This window comes from Mugil cephalus, chromosome 1 (genome assembly GCF_022458985.1).
Source record: "Mugil cephalus isolate CIBA_MC_2020 chromosome 1, CIBA_Mcephalus_1.1, whole genome shotgun sequence".
NCBI classification, from domain to species: domain Eukaryota; kingdom Metazoa; phylum Chordata; class Actinopteri; order Mugiliformes; family Mugilidae; genus Mugil; species Mugil cephalus.
In genome coordinates, this window is record NC_061770.1 from 14,153,550 (window position 1) to 14,171,462 (window position 17,913).

A 17,913-nucleotide genomic window follows, 5' to 3' on the forward strand; every position below is an offset into this window, starting at 1 on the left:
CATTGATGTGTCAGTTTTATAAAAGAACCAGTTTTCAGTCTGTCTTTTCCACACTGATACAGATTTTCCCTCAAATCGGGAAAATACACTTGACACTACAATTTTGTACAAAACTTTTTACTAACTTCATACAAACAAACTAAAAAAGACGTGTGTCAAAATGAACTGAACGCCTCTCTACACACCAGGGCTTCACCCACAAACTTGTACAGTTTCCGAGAGATGATTCTCTTTAGAATATCTCTTGCCCCTTCAGATTTTTGGATTCTTCGGATTCTTCTTGCGATTCTTTTTTTAGATTCAGAGTAGAGTATGTATTCGAAAAAGTGATCTGCAGAGCAAAAATAAATGAAGTGGAAGCTCACTTTTCCCTTTTTATCATTTTGGTAACACTTTCTTAAAGGTTGTATTTATAATGCCTATGAATGCACTCATAATGTTTTATAAGGGGGTCTATAAAGCATTTTTAATGGTCATTATTACCATCTATACATATTCACAAGTCGTCAAAAACCAATTCATGATGCACTATGACAACTGGTTATGAAGGATTATAATTTTAAATCTGAATAGTGCATTATAAATATGTCAATATCTGCCTAGTCACTTGTTCATTTATGATGCATCATAACTACTTTGCTATGCTAAATGTGTATAGTGATGCATAATGAGTTTTGACTTCACCTATAGTGCTTTATATCTGTAGTTATAAGTATATGTAATAAAGTTATAATAATGTATATATTTCCCTACAGCACACTGTTATTAACAGCTATGCAATATCATAAGTGCTATTTGTCAGCGCTAAGTAAAGTGACGAGAATATGACACTATTATTAAACAGATATAAGTTACTATGAGAAATTTAAAAAGGGTTTGCATGAACTAAGTCCTGAGTTGGCATCTTTAGCCCATATGCACAATGTTAATATCATAGGTGTTATTTGTCAGCTTTAGGTAAATTAGTGCAAATGAGGTGTTGTGGATATAAGACTATTTAAACAAATATGAGGCACAATGAAATGAGAGCCTGGACAGTAAAGAAAAAAGGGGAAAAGCATTTAGTTCACTTTATTTTAATTTAAAACAACAAACATAATCAGATGATATAATGCTCTGAGCACATTACACAAACACATGAAACACCCAAAAAAAAATGGCACGGCGTGGTCCTAGAGACGTGGCTCTTAAAAGTGCCTTTGTGTTGGTGAGGTGATTCAGTCAGAGGTCAGGGGATGGTTTGACAGCAACTACAAGAAGAACAGAGGCAAATCTTTGGGCCCTCTTCAGGACAGGTATGTTGTCTCTCTGTCCAGCTAGTGTTTTGTGAGCTGATGTCTTACTTTGCTTACATGAAGCACATCGTTTTAATTATTAATGAAATGGTTTTGAATGGTTTCAATCATTAAACGCAAGAATATGAAAACGATCTAATTTGTGAATTAAACTAGCCGTTTTCTGGTATCTTTCGTCTAGCTAGTTTAAGCCACCTACGGGTAATCTGCGCTGCCTGCATGATATGGGGGTAACATAATGTCTCATTAGGCTGCTTTAAAAAAAAACACGTGATCTGCTTATGTGTTTCAATCAAACCTTTCGCATAAAAACAAACCCTGCTAGAGCACTAAAGATTTGCCTCTGTTCTTCTTGTATTGCTGTCAAACCATCTCCTGACCTTGATCCTGAATCACCTCACCAACCCAAAGGCACTTTTAAGAGCCACATCTCTAGGACCACGCCGTGCCACTTTTGTGGCCTGTTTCATGGGGTTTCATGTGTTGTGTAATGTGCTCAGAGCGTTGATAATCATTCTGATTATGTGTGTTGGTTTAAATGAAAAAAAAGTGAACTAAATGCTTTCCTTTTGTCTTTACTGCCCAGGCTTCATTTCATTGTGCCTCATATTTGTTTATAATAGTCTTATATCCACAACACCTCATTTGCATAATTTACCTTAAGCTGACAAATAACACCTACGATATTAACATGGTCATTTATAATATTGTGTATATGGGGTAAAGATGCCAGACTCAGGACTTAGTTCATTGCACCTTTTAATTACTCATAGTAACTTATAACTGTTAAAAATAGTGTCATTTTCTTGTCACTTTACTTAGCGCTGACAAATAGCACTTATGATATTGCATAGCTGTTTATAAGTGTGCTGTAGGGAGATGTATACATTATTATAGCTTTATTACATATACTTTATAACTACAGATATAAAGCATATAGGCGAAGTCAAAACTCATTGATGCACATTTAGCAAAGCAAAGTATTATGATGCATCATAAAATGAACAAGTGACTAGGCAGATATTGACAATTTATAATGCACTATTCAGATTAAAATTATAATCATTCATAACCAGTTGTCATAATGCATCATGAATTGGTTATGACGATTGTGAATATGTATAGATGTAATAATGACCATTATAATGCTTTATAGACCCCTTATAAAACATTATGAGTGCATTCATAGGGCATTATAAATACAACCTTCATAGAATTTGTTACCATCATGTTCAACAATCACCAAACACTGATTTTTCCCTCAAGTTTTTTTTATAGTATACCACCTATCACTGGTGACTCTGTAGGTCTCTCACCTCAAAGCACCCCTGAATTTAGTCTTTACATCACTACTACTAATCTGTTTTTGACTGCTTGGGAATTTGTTTGTCTTGCACCAGATTTTCTGAGTCATCTAGTAGTGATAATGCTATAACTAATTCAGAAATCTGCCAAATGGTTTTATATCTCTATTAGTAATGTGATTGATGAAAAATATAGTACGGGACATAACACTGAAGATATTTTAAACATAAAAAGAGATGGCTTCCACTGACCTGTCAGCTTGCTGTAGGCCTCCATGTCATTTTTGGCCTCAGAAAGTTTGAACATATTTCATTTGAACCTTGAATCTTGATGTGATTATTTGCTTTCATGAAGGCATCTTTGATCCTGATCAACAGAACCAACAAACAATATTAACTTAATGCAGATGCAGAAACAACAGTTTCTGCATCAAGAGAATAGATACAAGAATAATAAATCAAATTAAAAAAGCTACAGCAGGTCAAAAGATCATGCTAATAGCTGTAGAGTACCAACAAGGGAGGGGTACTGACATGATCTCTACACTCTTGGTTACTCGTGCTGGTAGGCTCTTCTATGTAAGTGTTCCTTGTATGGAACATTTGTACAGATTCCCCACCTCCTGTTGAGAGTAATAAGTATAGTTTAGTCACAGAAAAATCAGGTTAATTCATTGTTTTAAAAAAGTAAAAATTTCAGGATAGACACTTTGTTCTTGGAGCAGATTCGCTTCTCCCCCTCCACATCAAAAACCCCTGGCAAACTTTATGAAACGCCAGTGGTCAAAGTTGTTCTGGATGCCCGGTGGTGGCAGTCCCTGAAGTGAGAAGCTATTGAGTAAAAATATATCTATGTATTATGTTGACTCTTCAAACTTTTAGTATGTAAATTAAAACTAGAATTACGATATTTTAATTTTTCATGGCAAGCAATGCACGTAGCTCCTCACTATGCACCACAAAGTGAATTGTTCTAAAGCGTCTCCACCTGGCAAAGTAGTCAAACTTGCCCAAACATCAATCCCGTTTCTCTTGTTGGACACAATCTCATAGAGGAAGGACTTGTCCCTCGTGCGTCCTTTGTACGGCCATGTGGAGACAACAGTAGAATAGTGGAGTTAGATCTGACACCTGCAGCACAGATGGTACTGACTGATTTCACTGTATTAGTTTTTATATTATATTACTATTAGGACAGTACCTCAGCCTGAGCTGCTTCAGGATCCTTTTTGAGGACCGTTAATCATCTCCTTGATGAAGATTTCATCATTTTTCGTCCAGGCTGTAAGGCTTCTTCCTCATCACTTCTCTCAGTTTATTAGATTTCACCACGTGATCAAACTTTCTATGAAGCATCCTTGCTACAAGGAATGAGAAGTTTAATGGTCAGAGATTAAAAATAAAAATGCAGTGGTTCACCTGACGTTACTTGATGTGTGGGAAAATCTGACGACATTTTACAAGCTTCTTTTTGGACAGACCAATTTCTCTTCAAATCTGTTCAGTTTATTTTCACTATAATGTGGATTTAATTTCTACAGTACAGGTTTTGTGTTGAATTGATGTTGCTTCATTAGAGGAAAAATTTAAACAATGTCGGGATCAACTTCAAGATTTCCTCAAAAGATTTTCTCGAAAACACACACAATAGTCACACACACAATCACATATATTGTGCTGCAGTTTTGTTCTGTGCTATTAACTCAAACTCAAATACAACAGAAATAATAACCTTCCATTTTTTTTGGCCTTTGCATGCTTCAGGAATGAACATCCCATCAAAGAGGTGAGAAAAGGGCCCGTGCCCTAGATATGGAAAAAAAATAATAAATAAGTGCATAGATAAATAAAATAGAAAAATAAATGTTGTATTGTGGTGATATTAAAAATAGGTCATTTCTGCTTCTTTGTTCATGTCAGTGAAACAAAAACAACAGAAGTTACATAAATACGCCTAGAAAAGTAAAGAAAAAGAAAATTGGTAGGAGATAGTTTCCGTTAAATGTACAAAACTACAAAAAATTAAAGACCACATTTTTTTTGAAAGACTTGAAGAGACTGTGATAAAAAATCATCTAAAATTCAATATACTGTAAAATTTATAATACTGCATCATTGTAAATTTAACATGAAATGACAACATCTGAGGGAACTTTTCTTTCCTTCATTAAGAAGAGAACGCACACATTACACAATAGACTTTATTTGTTATTATCTGCCACATCAGTAAATTTACATGTAAAAGTAGAGAGGTGTGTATCACTTACCCAGGTCATGACAAAGACCTGCAATCTGGACACAAAGGATGTCTCTATCAGTTATGTTGAGTCCGGGTTTGCCTTAACTGCAGAGCTTTTGCAAGTTCTCCTGCTAAGTGTGCCACCCTGTGTCAAAAATAGAGCACACACACACACACACACATTGTAAACATGATTATGCCACTACTAAATTTTTCAGTTTGCTTTGGTTTCATTTTCCTTTCAGTTGGTGCTTGTTGGTCACAAATCAGTTCTTTCCCTTAATTGGACAGTGTGTGGTGTGTCTCCATGAGGAGTACCCGATGGAGTGTTCAAAGCGTTTTTGGCATGCTCCAGGGTAAACAAAATAGCCCCCTCCAAGCTGCTTGATGTTTCGTAGTCTTGGAACTGAGGTGTGTCAGTGATTTTGACAAGAAGTGGGTGTAACTCCACATGACCAGGGAAATGGGATCATTAAACACCTGGTGAAAGGAAATAAAAAAAATAAAATAAGACACGGGGAATTTCTCACACAGACGTCAGCCGGGACTCACTTTAAAATTTCCCAATTTGAAAGTAGACAGAATGATTTGAACAGAAAAAAACCCTTGCACAACTTTAAATGTTTTGATTCATTCATGATGATGGCCTCATATTACCTTTGGTGGCAGTGCCTAGATAAAAAGAGGAAATACAAAACAAAAAAAGGAACACATGAGAAAGGGAAGTCATTCATGTTATTGTTGTTACACTGCATCGTTGAGGTTTGACTTGCGCACATTTGTTTTTGTATATGTAGCAGCGTGGGGAAACGTATTTTTTCTCTATGCAGGATGTTCTGGGTCTAGCTGCTACAGTTATGTCTGCACAGCTTTACCTTTGTGTTTCATCTCGTTCGTATGCTTATATGAATACATGTATATATATTTATATTATCTTGTGTTTTCTAAAGGTCCTTGTCCTTTCTGTGTTTTTCCCTTCGTCTTTAAATTTTTATCCCTCAGTTTTTTATTCTGTTGTATTTTATTGTACCCAAATACCGGACTGTTGTGACAACCTAATTTCCCTTCGGGGATCGATCGATTGATCAATCAATCAATCAATCAATCAATCAATCAATCAATCAATCAATCAATCAATCAATCAATCACCTGTGTGCCTTGAGAGAAAATAATTCTCTGGGTGAAACTCTCAGAGAGGTGTTGTCACTCTCTGTAGCTGCCACATATAGTTTTTAGTTTTTGCGATTAGATGACTCAGATAAGCAACACTGGCATCTTAAACTACTAACAAGGATTTTATTTAAGATATAAATGGTAATATATATATAGTATATAGTAATATAAATGTTTTTTGTTTTTTAAAACTAAGACAAGTAGGCTTTTCTTAGCTAAAATATAACATTTAATCATTAATTACACAAACCAAACCCAGAAAACTCACCTGGGATGAATCTTCAAGTCCATCTTTTTGCAGTGATGTCCACAGAGATGACGTAGTTTTTGAGAAGCACAAAGGACAGACCCCAACGCATGTCTCACAAACAATAGTGTTTCCAATTTAATTGGAAGTAGGTTTGGTGCAGATGAGTCGGGCCCAGAGAAGGCAGACAGGGCAAAAAGGGCAAGGCACAGGCAAAATCCAAAAATCGGATCCAAAGTCAAAAAACGCTAGAAGACTATGTGAATATGAAAACTGGAACGCTTGACAGAAGACGAAGATGAACTGGCACAGGAACAGGAAGCACACAGACTAAATATTAGGAGAGGGAAGCCAATGAGACACAGGTGCATCACATTAGGGTGGAGCGGGTTTAAACACACAACAGAGAAACTTACAGGAAGTAATCTGAAATGAGGGAGAGTTCAATTCCAATGTCACCCCTATAGACTCACTGACTCCTACGCCTACACGGGAAGTCCATGAGTGTGTGAGGTCTGGTCCATTCAGTGAATGAGCCCTTAATGCTCTTTACCATAAGTCAGCATCGATGCCGGTCTACAGTAAGGGAATTATCCAAAGTTCATCCATAGTGTTGTCAGGTCAAATACAGGAAATGCTGTTGCAATATCAGAAATCTAAAAAATGACAGCACATTTTGTGCTAATGCCCCTGTTTTGTTTTTCTTTTTTGTTGTTTTATTTTACATGGCTGCAATTTCACACTGAATACATTATTTATTTTGAAATGATCTCTTGTCCATCCTGCAAAGCAAGTGCGTGGTGCTTCAAGATTAAACATTTTGATTTGCCATATGTGACAGACCACAGTCCAGACACATTGGAATTCTTGTGCAGGGCTCTCTTTTGCTCAGCAGAAGAAACTTAAAATAAGAGAATATAAAAAAAAAAATGAAAAAGATAAATTATAAAGAGGTAACAGGACGGGTAGGGAGACTATAACATTTATGACATTAGAGGTAAGGTGTTATGAAAGTAACATTATAAAAAATATCTGTATGTATATATATATAAATGTACAAAGTGTAGATGCGCTGTTTAGCCATCAGTCTGACTGTGGCAGGGAAGAAGCTATTGAAAAAGCGAGTTGTATGTGCAGTGATACTGTCCACTCTGCTGTGTCTCAGGTCGTACGTGCAACGTTTGTGTCAGAGCATAACATAACAGAGTGTTATTGCCTTTTTTACATCAAGGCCAGGGGACTACAGATGAAAACTAGCCTTCTGGCTAATTCTGGCTTTTTTAACCATGGGTAATCATGTGTTCTATGAAATTGCACTGTCCCTTTCTTAAATAAACAGTAAGTAAGTAAGTAAGAGCAGAGAGTGAGCCTCTGATGATTCCCTCTGCTCTTCTCCGACAGCGCTGCACGTACATGGAGACCAAGGTAGGGAGTTTTGTCCCTATAATCCTCTCTGGGGTCTTTATAACTCTTTGCAGAGCCTTCCTCTCTGTCTGGGTGGTGTTTCCGTACCAGACAGTGATGCCCACAGTGAGGATGCTCTCTAGGAAGCCCAGTGATAACATTCTGTATTTGCAAGCTTGGCTTGGGGTCAGCTGAAAGAAGCCTCTTGTGGTCTGAGGAGACCAAAGTTGAATTACTTGGTCATCAAACTGAAAACCATTTTCACTGCAAGTCAGACATGACACATCAGTCCTACCATCCATACTGGGGAAACATGGTGGCTGCAGCATCATGTTGCTGGGAACCCTTCTTCCAACAGCACCAGCAGGCTTGAGAGTAATGAAGCAAAGTAGTTTCTCTTATCTTACAAAAATTTGAGACAAACTAGTCAAGCCAAAAAGTATGGTTGTCACGGATGTGTCATGTAGAATTAGTCTGCTCTACTCTATCGCAGACACAGTCCTTGTTTAAATTACTGTGTAGACATCAAATGAGCTTGGAGACTGACTAAAATGATGTATTTTTATTCCTCTGTTAGTCTTTTTACTTTCCACTCTGCAGCAACACGTATGAGAACAAAACTCTGACACAACTGAACTGGAATATGAAGCAAAAACCTGACACACCTCATCAGTCAAAACAATACAAAGTCCACACAGTCACTGTTTGCCTTTTAGACATTTGGCATCTCTTGGAGTTAAACAAGCTCTTCAACATTCATTGTTTGTTTTATGTGTTCTTCTGGGTCATTCATGCTCAGAATGAAAATGAATTAAGTACGACAAACCTTTGCGATGTGTGGTTGGACCGGTAGCCTATTGTTTATTTGTGTTGTCATTTGGAATAAGAGAGTCAGATGTTTCGCGATGAGAAAAAAAATCTCTTTAGGTGTCTCTCACTACTATCGAGCCCATGCCCACTGACAATCACATCCCACTCCACCGTCGTACATGTTTTGTTTTTGTTCTGAGCATAAATGGCCCGGAAGAACATTGCTATTAGTGTAAACAGTTTTGTGAGATCTCTCTTTTGTGAATCTGTCTTTTTGAACCTGTCAGAATCAAATGGATGTCGAGCCAACCCTTATTTGCTGTGGCAGGGCCGTACCAGTCTCACTGTGTTGGTACAACATTGATATATACGAAAACCAAAACTGTTGTGAACTCCGTACTCTCATCTATTCATGAATCAGATCTTTATATAATAGAGATCTCTAAAAATAAATGAATTACTGAATACTGAAGGTCTCAGAAAGAAAAAAAGACACCACAAAATTAATATTTCTCAGGTATCATCTCATCTGATGTAAAGAATTTCTATAATTATTATTATTATGTCTCATCTCATCTTAACATAACATACTGTAATTCACCACTGAAGAGGTTTTTTTTTCTGCTACTGCCAGGACAAAGTTGTGTGCCTGTTATATGCAAAGATAGACTGAAAGTGAACACAGCTTCTGAGCCTCAATACCGTAGGCACTAAAAGTAAAGTGAGGATTAATTTGGTGATTATTTATTTTAATTTATCAACCAATTTGGCTGCAGAAAGGAATTTGTGATCAGACTCCTTCCAGAAGTGCTTTAAATCTTTGCACGGTTCTGTAAATTATAGACAGGACAGGGCACTACAGACTAATGGAAAGTTTTGACCTGGTACAGCATTTTAAAACTCACCACGTACTACACTGTCTATCGCTACATTTTTGGTCTGGGGATAAGAAAACGACACAGAGATAAAGGTGAAGAGAAACAGAGTTTTATTCTATCAACCAGACACCACTGATCGTCAGAAATGGAGTACAATTTAAAGGCTCTGTTAACCTTTAGCTTTCCCAGTTAGACACACATTACACTATTGAGTTTTCAATGAATTTGCACACAGTGAATCAACCAACAATTACACAAACTATGCCTTAATCACATATTTTGTGAGCTGAGCTATTAGGATTTAATACAGTGAAGATATGATTTGTAATATATAATGGTTTGAGTTTGAATGATTATGATCTCTTTTTTATTTATTTCTTATTTCATATTAAGAAGCCAGTAAAAAAAGAACAATGGCTATGTAAGAAACAAGAATGGAGAAAAACCATCCAAAAATCACAATATTTCATAAAATTACACACTGAATATTATAATTAACATTAAAACCTAAAACCCAATAATTAGTCCCCAAATACAAACTAAATATTCACATTAAAAGACTCTGTCAACACATTTTTAATTTCACCTCTTTAAAAGCCTCACAGTTCCTGAGAACATAGAAACAAGTCGGGGATGATACCTGAATATCACAAACATGACATTTTAATAAACCACAAACTGATGGTCAACAACAAAATTACAAACAGCTTTAAAGTAGTGATTTGGTTGTGTATTGTATATGTGTCTATAAAGCTGCAATGGAAGCGAGTCTAAAAACAAGAGAAGGATGATCCCACTAAAATAAAGATATACTGGGTTATAAAGCGAGTTTCAGGCCCGAATAAGCAATATTCATATGTATGTACTCTTCTAATTTATTTTTAGGCATTAAAAATAGTGCCAAGTACATTAGAGTTTTTGTACATGAAGGTTTTCTGTTCTATTAACATTCACTCTCATGTTTTTCTTTTTCAGCTTCAATCTTCAGCTTCACTTTTTCATCTTCTTGTTCAAGTTCCTTTTAAATTAAGAAGAGCAGTAAACAGTGTGAGATGTGTTTTCAAAAAAAATGAAATGAAAATTAAAAAAACAACAATTGGAAATGCAACTACCTGCATAAAGAGACTAATAGAACTTACATCTAAGTTTCTGAAAGGTTTACATTTTTAACTGCTCCTCCTTCCTTCACATTGATTATTAAAGAACGAAGTTTTTCACTGTTATTCAGTAGAACATTTGGCCCGACAACACCCAGTATCTTAATTTTTAGTTCACATACCAGATATAAATCTTACCCCAGTTCTTAAAACCGTTCTTCTCGCACCATTCACGAAACAATCGTGTGGCAGTGTTGAGTTTTGTTTATCAGTGTTCTTCCAGTAAACCCGAATGATGTTTTCAAAAAAGCGCGCTGGAAGAAAGCTGCGCACTCTGACAAGAAGAACAGCAAAAATTAAGTTAGTAAATGAAGATGTTGCCAAACTCATATTACAAAGAAATACAAACTCAAACAATAGCACAGAGATTCATTTTTCATTGTCATTGTTTTTAGTTCAGACTTGGTTTGGTTGTTTTGGGGATGCTTTGTCAGGATCCTCCTTTCTGTAGAAATTTTGTGTCAGTTAGAGGGTCCTTGTTTTTTTTATCCATAGTCAAAAGTGACAACCCAAAAGAGAAGTGTGAGGAAAAAACTTGTGTTTATATTTAATAATGAATATTTGCCAGTGAAGGCAAGAAAACATGTTACAATCAAAAAACCATAGATTTGAAGAAAGGTGTAGTGAAGAGATTATATGAAACACTCACAAAACTTCAAAGTCATCCGTGGAATTCCGCGTCAACGAAGGCCTGAGTCAACTAGCCTGAAAAACAGGAGAGAGACCCTGTGTCTTAAATATGTATTATTTTTTTATTATTTGTTTTTAAATCTTCTTAATTGTGTTTTCTAACCTGTTGTTTTTGCTTTTCATCTTCTTTTTCTTCTTTTTTTCCTTTTTCTTCTTCTTTTTTGACTTCTTTTTTTTCCGTGAGCTTTGGAAGGGTAAGAAGAGAAAGGTAGAGGACACACTGAGTTACTCACTAACAAGAGGACATTCACATTGATGTGTCAGTTTATTAAAAGAACCAGTTTTCAGTCTGTCTTTTCACACTGATACAGATTTTCCCTCAAAATCTGAAATACACTTGACACTACAATTTTGTTACAAAACTTTTACTAACTTCTACAAACAAACTCAAAAAGACAGTGTGTCAAATGAACTTGAACGCCTCTCTACACACCAGGGCTTCACCCACAAACTTGTACAGATCCGAGAGATGATTCTCTTTAGAATATCCCCTTGCCCCCTTTAGATTTTTGGATTCTTCGGATTCTTCTTGCGATTCTTTTTTAGATTCAGAGTAGAGTATGTATTCGAACAAATGATCTGCAGAGCAAAAATAAATGAAGTGGAAGCTACTTTTCCCATTTATCATTTTGGTAACACTTTCTATGAAGGTTGTATTTTTAATGCCCCATGAATGCACTCATATGTTTTTTAAGGTGTCTATAAAGCATTATTAAAGGGCATTATTACCCATCTATACATATTCACAAGTCGTCATAACCAACTTCAATGATGCCCTATGACAACTGGTTATGAATGATTATTTTTTTAATTTTGAATTTGTGCATTATAAATATGTCAATATCTGCCTAGTCACTTGTTCATTTTATGATGCATCATAACTACTTTGCTATGCTAAATGTGTATAGTGTGCATAATGAGTTTTGACTTCACCCATAGTGCTTTATATCTGTAGTTATAAGTATATGTAATAAAGCTATAATAATGTTTTTATATCCCCTACAGCACACTGTTATTAACAGCTATGCAATATCATAAGTGCTATTTGTCAGCGCTAAGTAAGTGACGAGAAAATGACACTATTATTAAAAAGATATAAGTTACTATGAGTAATTAAAAGGTGCATGAACTAAATCCTGAGTCTGGCCTCTTTACCCATATGCACATGTTAATATCATAGGTGTTATTTGTCAGCTTTAGGTAAATTAGTGCAAATGAGGTGTTGTGGATATAAGACTATTATAAACAAATATGAGGCACAATGAAATGAGAGCCTGGACAGTAAAGACAAAAGGAAAGCATTTAGTTCACTTTATTTTAATTTAAAACAACAAACATAATCAGAATGATCATAAATTTCTTGAGCAATTACACAAACACATGAAACAGGCCACAAAAATGGCACGGCGTGGTCCTAGAGACGTTTGGGTCTTAAAAGTGCTTTGTGTTGGTGAGGTGATTCAGTCAGGGTCGGGGATGGTTTGACAGCAACTACAAGAAGAACAGAGGCAAATCTTTGGGCCCTCTTCAGGACAGGTATGTTGTCTCTCTGTCCAGCTATTGTTTTGTGAGCTGATGTCTTACTTTGCTTACATGAAGCACATCGTTTATATATTAATGCAATGGTTTTGAATGGTTTCAATCAAATTAACGCAAAGAATATGAAAACGATCTAATTTGTGAATTAAAAACTAGCCGTGTTCTGGTATCTTTCGTCTAGCTAGTTAAGCCACTACGGGTAATCTGCGCTTTCCTTTCATGATATGCGGTAACATAATGTCTCATTTGGCTGCTTTAAACAAAAAACACGTGATCTGCTTATGTGTTTTCAATCAAACCTTTCTGCATAAAAACAAACCCAGCTAGAGCACTAAGATTTGCTCTGTTCTTCTTGTAGTTGCTGTCAAACCATCTCCTGACCTCTGATCCTGAATCACCTACCAACCCAAGGCACTTTTAAGAGCACAATCTTTGGACCACGCCGTGCCACTTTTGTGGCCTGTTTCATGTGTTTTCATGTGTTGTGTAATTTTGCTCAGAGCGTTGATAATCATTCTGATTAATGTTGTTGGTTTAAATGAAAATAAAGTGAACTTAAATGCTTTCCTTTTGTCTTTACTGTCCAGGCTCTCATTTCATTGTGCCTCATTTTTGTTTATAATAGTCTTATATCCACAACACATCATTTGCACAATTTACCTTAAGCTGACAAAAAAACACCTACGATATTAACTGGTCATTTATAATATTGTGTATATGGGGTTAAAGATGCCAGACTCAGGACTTTGTTCATTGCACCTTTTAATTACTCATGTAACTTATAACTGTTAATAATAGTGTCATATTCTTGTCACTTTACTTAGCGCTGCAAATAGCCCCTTATGATATTGCATAGCTGTTTATAAGTGTGCTGTAGGGAGATGTATACATTATTATAGTTTATTAAAATATACTTATAACTACGATATAAAGCACTATAGGCGAAGTCAAAACTCATTGATGCACATTTAGCAAAGCAAAGTAGTTATGATGCATCATAAAATGAACAAGTGACTAGGCAGATATTGACATATTTATAATGCACTATTCAGATTAAAATTATAATTTATTATAACCAGTTGTCATTTAATGCATCATGAAGTTGGTTATGACGACTTGTGAATATGTATAGATGTAATAATGACCATTATAATGCTTTATAGGACACCTTATATAAACATTATGGTGCATTCATAGGGCTTTATAAATACAACCTTCATAGAAAGTGTTACCATCATTTCAACAATCACCAAACACTGATTTTCCCTCAAGTTTATTTATAGTATTCCACTATCACTGGTGACTCTGTAGGTCTCTACCTCAAGCACTCCTGAATTTAGTCTTTACATCATTACTACTAATCTGTGTTGCACTGCTTGGGAAATTTGTTTGTCTTGCACCGATTTTCTGAGTCATCTAGTAGTGATAATGCTTAACTAATTCAGAAATCTGCCAAATGGTTTTTTTATCTCTATTTTTGTAATGTGATTGATGCAAATATAGTACGGGAAAATAACACTGAAGATATTTTAAAACATGAAAAAAGATGGCTTCCATGACCTGTCAGCTTGCTGTAGGCCTCCATGTCATTTTTGGCCTCAGAAAGGGTTTTAACATATTTCCATTTGAACCTTGAATCTCGATGTGATTATTTGCTTTCATGAAGGGGATCTTTGATCCTGATCAACAGAACCAAAAAAACAATATAAAAATTAATGCAGATGCAGGGAAAAAACAGTTTCTGCATCAAGAGAATAGATACAAAAATAATAAATCAAATTAAAAAAGCTACAGCAGGTCAGAAGAAAATGCTAATAGCTGTAGAGTAACCCAAAAAGGGAGGGGGACTGACATGATCTCTACACTCTTGGTTACTCTGTGCTGGTAGGTTTCCATTTTAAGTAGTTCCTTGTATGGAACATGTTGTACGATTGCCCACCTCTGTTGAGAGTAATAAGTATAGTTTAGTCACAGATAATCAGGTTAATTCATTGTTTTAAAGAAGGGTAAAAAATCAGGAGTAGAACTTTGTCTCTGGAGCAGATTCGCTTCTCCCCCTCACATCACAAAACCCTGGCAAACTTTATGAAACGCCAGTGGTCAAGTTGTTCTGGATGCCCAGGTGGGGGCAGTCCCCGAAGTGAGAAGCTATATGAGTAAAAATATACTCTATGTTATTATGTTTACTCTTCAAACTTTTAGTATGTAAATTAAAACTAGAATTACGATTTTTTAATTTATTCATGGCAAGCAATGCACAGTAGCTCCTCACTATGCACCACAAAGTGAATTGTTTAAAGCGTCTCACCTGGCAAAGTAGTCAAACTTGTCCAAATCAATGCCGTTTCTCTTGTTGGACACAATCTCAAAAGAGGAAGGACTTGTCCCTCGTGGCGTCCTTTGTACGGCCACTGTGGGACAACAGTAGAATAGTGGAGTTAGATACTACACCTGCCCGCACAGTGGTACTGACTGATTTCACTGTATTAGTATTATATTATATTACTATTTAGTGGGCAGTACCTCAGGCCTGTGCTGCTTTAGGATCCCTTTTTAGGACCGTTAATCATCTCCTTGATGAAGATTCATCATTTTCGTCCAGGCTGTTTAAAGGGTTCTTCCCCATCACTTCTCTCAGTTTATTAGATTTCACCAAAGTGATCAAAACATTTCTATAGAAGCATCCTCATGTACAAGGGAAAGAGAAAATTTAATGGCAGAGATTAAAAATAAAAATGCAGTGGTTCACCCGACGTTTCTTGATGTGTGGGAAAATCTGACGACATGTACAAGCTTCTTTTGGACAGACCAATTTCTCTTCAAATCTGTTCAGTTTTATTTTCACTATAATGTGGATTTAATTTCTACGTACAGGTTTTGTTTGAATTTGATGATTGCTTCATTAGAGGAATAATTAACAAGTCAGGGGTCAACTTCAAGATTTCCTAAAAGATTTTCTCGAAAACACACACTTTCAGTCACACACACAATCACATATATTGTGCTGCAGTTTTGTTCTGTGCTATTAACTCAAACATCAAATACAACAGAAATAATAACCTTCCATTTTTTTTGGCCTTTGCATGTTTCAGGAATGAAAATCCCATCAAAGAGGTGAGAAAAGGGCCCGTGTCCTAGATATGGAAAAAAAATAATAAATAAGTGCATAGATAAATAAAATAGATAAATAAATGTTGTATTGTGTTGATATTAAAATAGGTCATTTCTGCATCTTTGTTCATGTCAGTGAAACAAAAACAACAGAAGTCACATGAATATGCCTAGAAAAGTAAAGAAAAAGAAAATGGTATGAGATAGTTTCCGTTAAATGTACTACATTTTAACTACAAAAAAATAAAAGACGACATTTTTTAGAAAGACTTGAAGAGACTGTGATAAAGAATCATCTAAAATCTCAATATACTGTGGGAAAAATATAATACTGCATCATTGTAAATTTTAACACTGAAATGACAACATCTGAGGGGAAATTTTCTTTCTTCATTAGAAGAGAAACGCACACATTACACAATAGACTTTATTTGTTATTATCTGCCACATCAGTGAATACATGTAGAAGTAGAGAGGTGTGTATCACTTACCCAGGTCATGACAAAGACCTGCAATCTGGACACAAAGGATGTCTCTATCAGTTATGTTGAGTTCTGGCTGCCTTGACTGCAGAGCTTTTGCAAGTTCTCCTGCTAAGTGTGCCACCCTGTGTTAACAAATAGAGCGCACACACACACACACACACACACACACACACACACACACACACACACACACATGTAAACATGATTATGCTTCTACTGTCTGTTAACTTTGATTTCATTTCCTCAGTTGGTTCTTTGTCACACACCAGTCTTTCCCTTAATCTGGACAGTGTGCTGGTGTGTCTCCATGAGGACGTACCCGATGGAGTGTTCAAAGCGCTTGTGGCATGCTCCAGGGTAAACAAAATAGCCCCCTCCAAGCTGCTTGATTGTTTCGTAGTCTTGGAATGAGGTGTGTCAATGATTTTGACAAGAAGTGGGTGTAACTCCACATGACCATGGATGGGATCATTGAACACCTGGTGAAAGGACATAAAACAATAAAATAAGACACAGTGAAGTTCTCACACAGACGTCAGCCAGGACTCACTTTCACATTCACATTTGTCGTAGACAGAACGGACTCAACAGAAAAGAAACATGCACAATTTTAAATGTGTGATTCATTCACTGATGATGGCCTCATATTACCTTTCCTGGTGCATCTACCGTTACAGTGCCTAGATAAAAAGAGAAAATACAAAACAAAGAAACAACACATGGGAGAGAAAAGTCATTCATGTTACTGTTGTTACACTGCATTGTTGAAGGTTTGACTTTGCGCACATATGTTTCTTCGTATATGTAGCAGCGTAGGAAAACGTATATTTTTCTCTATGCAGGGTGTCCTGGGTCTAGCTGCTACAGTTATGTCTGCACTGCCTTACCTTTGTGTTTCATCTCGTTCGTATGCTTATAGCATTTATACCTATTCCTTTCCGTATAAATTTACTTTGTTTGCTGTCCTCCCCTGGGATTGGGTTACTTGACAACCGTGTGTGTGTCGCATATGCCTTGGAGATTTTTGTTTGTTGTTGTTCTTGTATTTTTGGAACCATGTCTCTGGCTCAAGTACAACGTACCCGTGTGCCTTGAGAGAAATAATTCTCTGGGTGAAACTCTCAGAGAGGTGTTGTCACTCTCTGTAGCTGCCACATATAGTTTTTAGATTTTGCAATTAGGTGACTCAGATAAGCTACATTGGCATCTTAAACTACTAACAAGTATTTTATTTAAGTATACACGGTTAATATGAATGTAGTTGTATTTTAACTAAGACAAGTAGGCTTTATCTTAGCTGAAATATAACATTTAATCATTAATTACACAAACCAAACCAGAGAACTCACCTGTGGATAAATCTTCAAGTCCATCTTTTTGCAGTGATGTCCACAGAGGGTGACGTAGTTTTGAGAAGCACAAAGGACAGACCCCAACGCATGTCTCACAAACAATAGTGTTTCCAATTTAATTTGGAAATAGGTTTGGTTGTAGACGAGTCAGGCAGAGAAGGCAGAAGGGCAAAGTCAAAACCGCTAGAAGACAATCTGAATTTTGAAAACTGGAACGCTTGACAGAAGA

General features: G+C 36.1%; 1 pseudogene; it reads right to left on the minus strand.

Moving 5' to 3' along the window:
* Positions 1-3,152: 3,152 nt before the first annotated feature.
* On the minus strand, positions 3,153-17,705 carry LOC125018659 (annotated as a pseudogene).
* Positions 17,706-17,913: the final 208 nt, after the last annotated feature.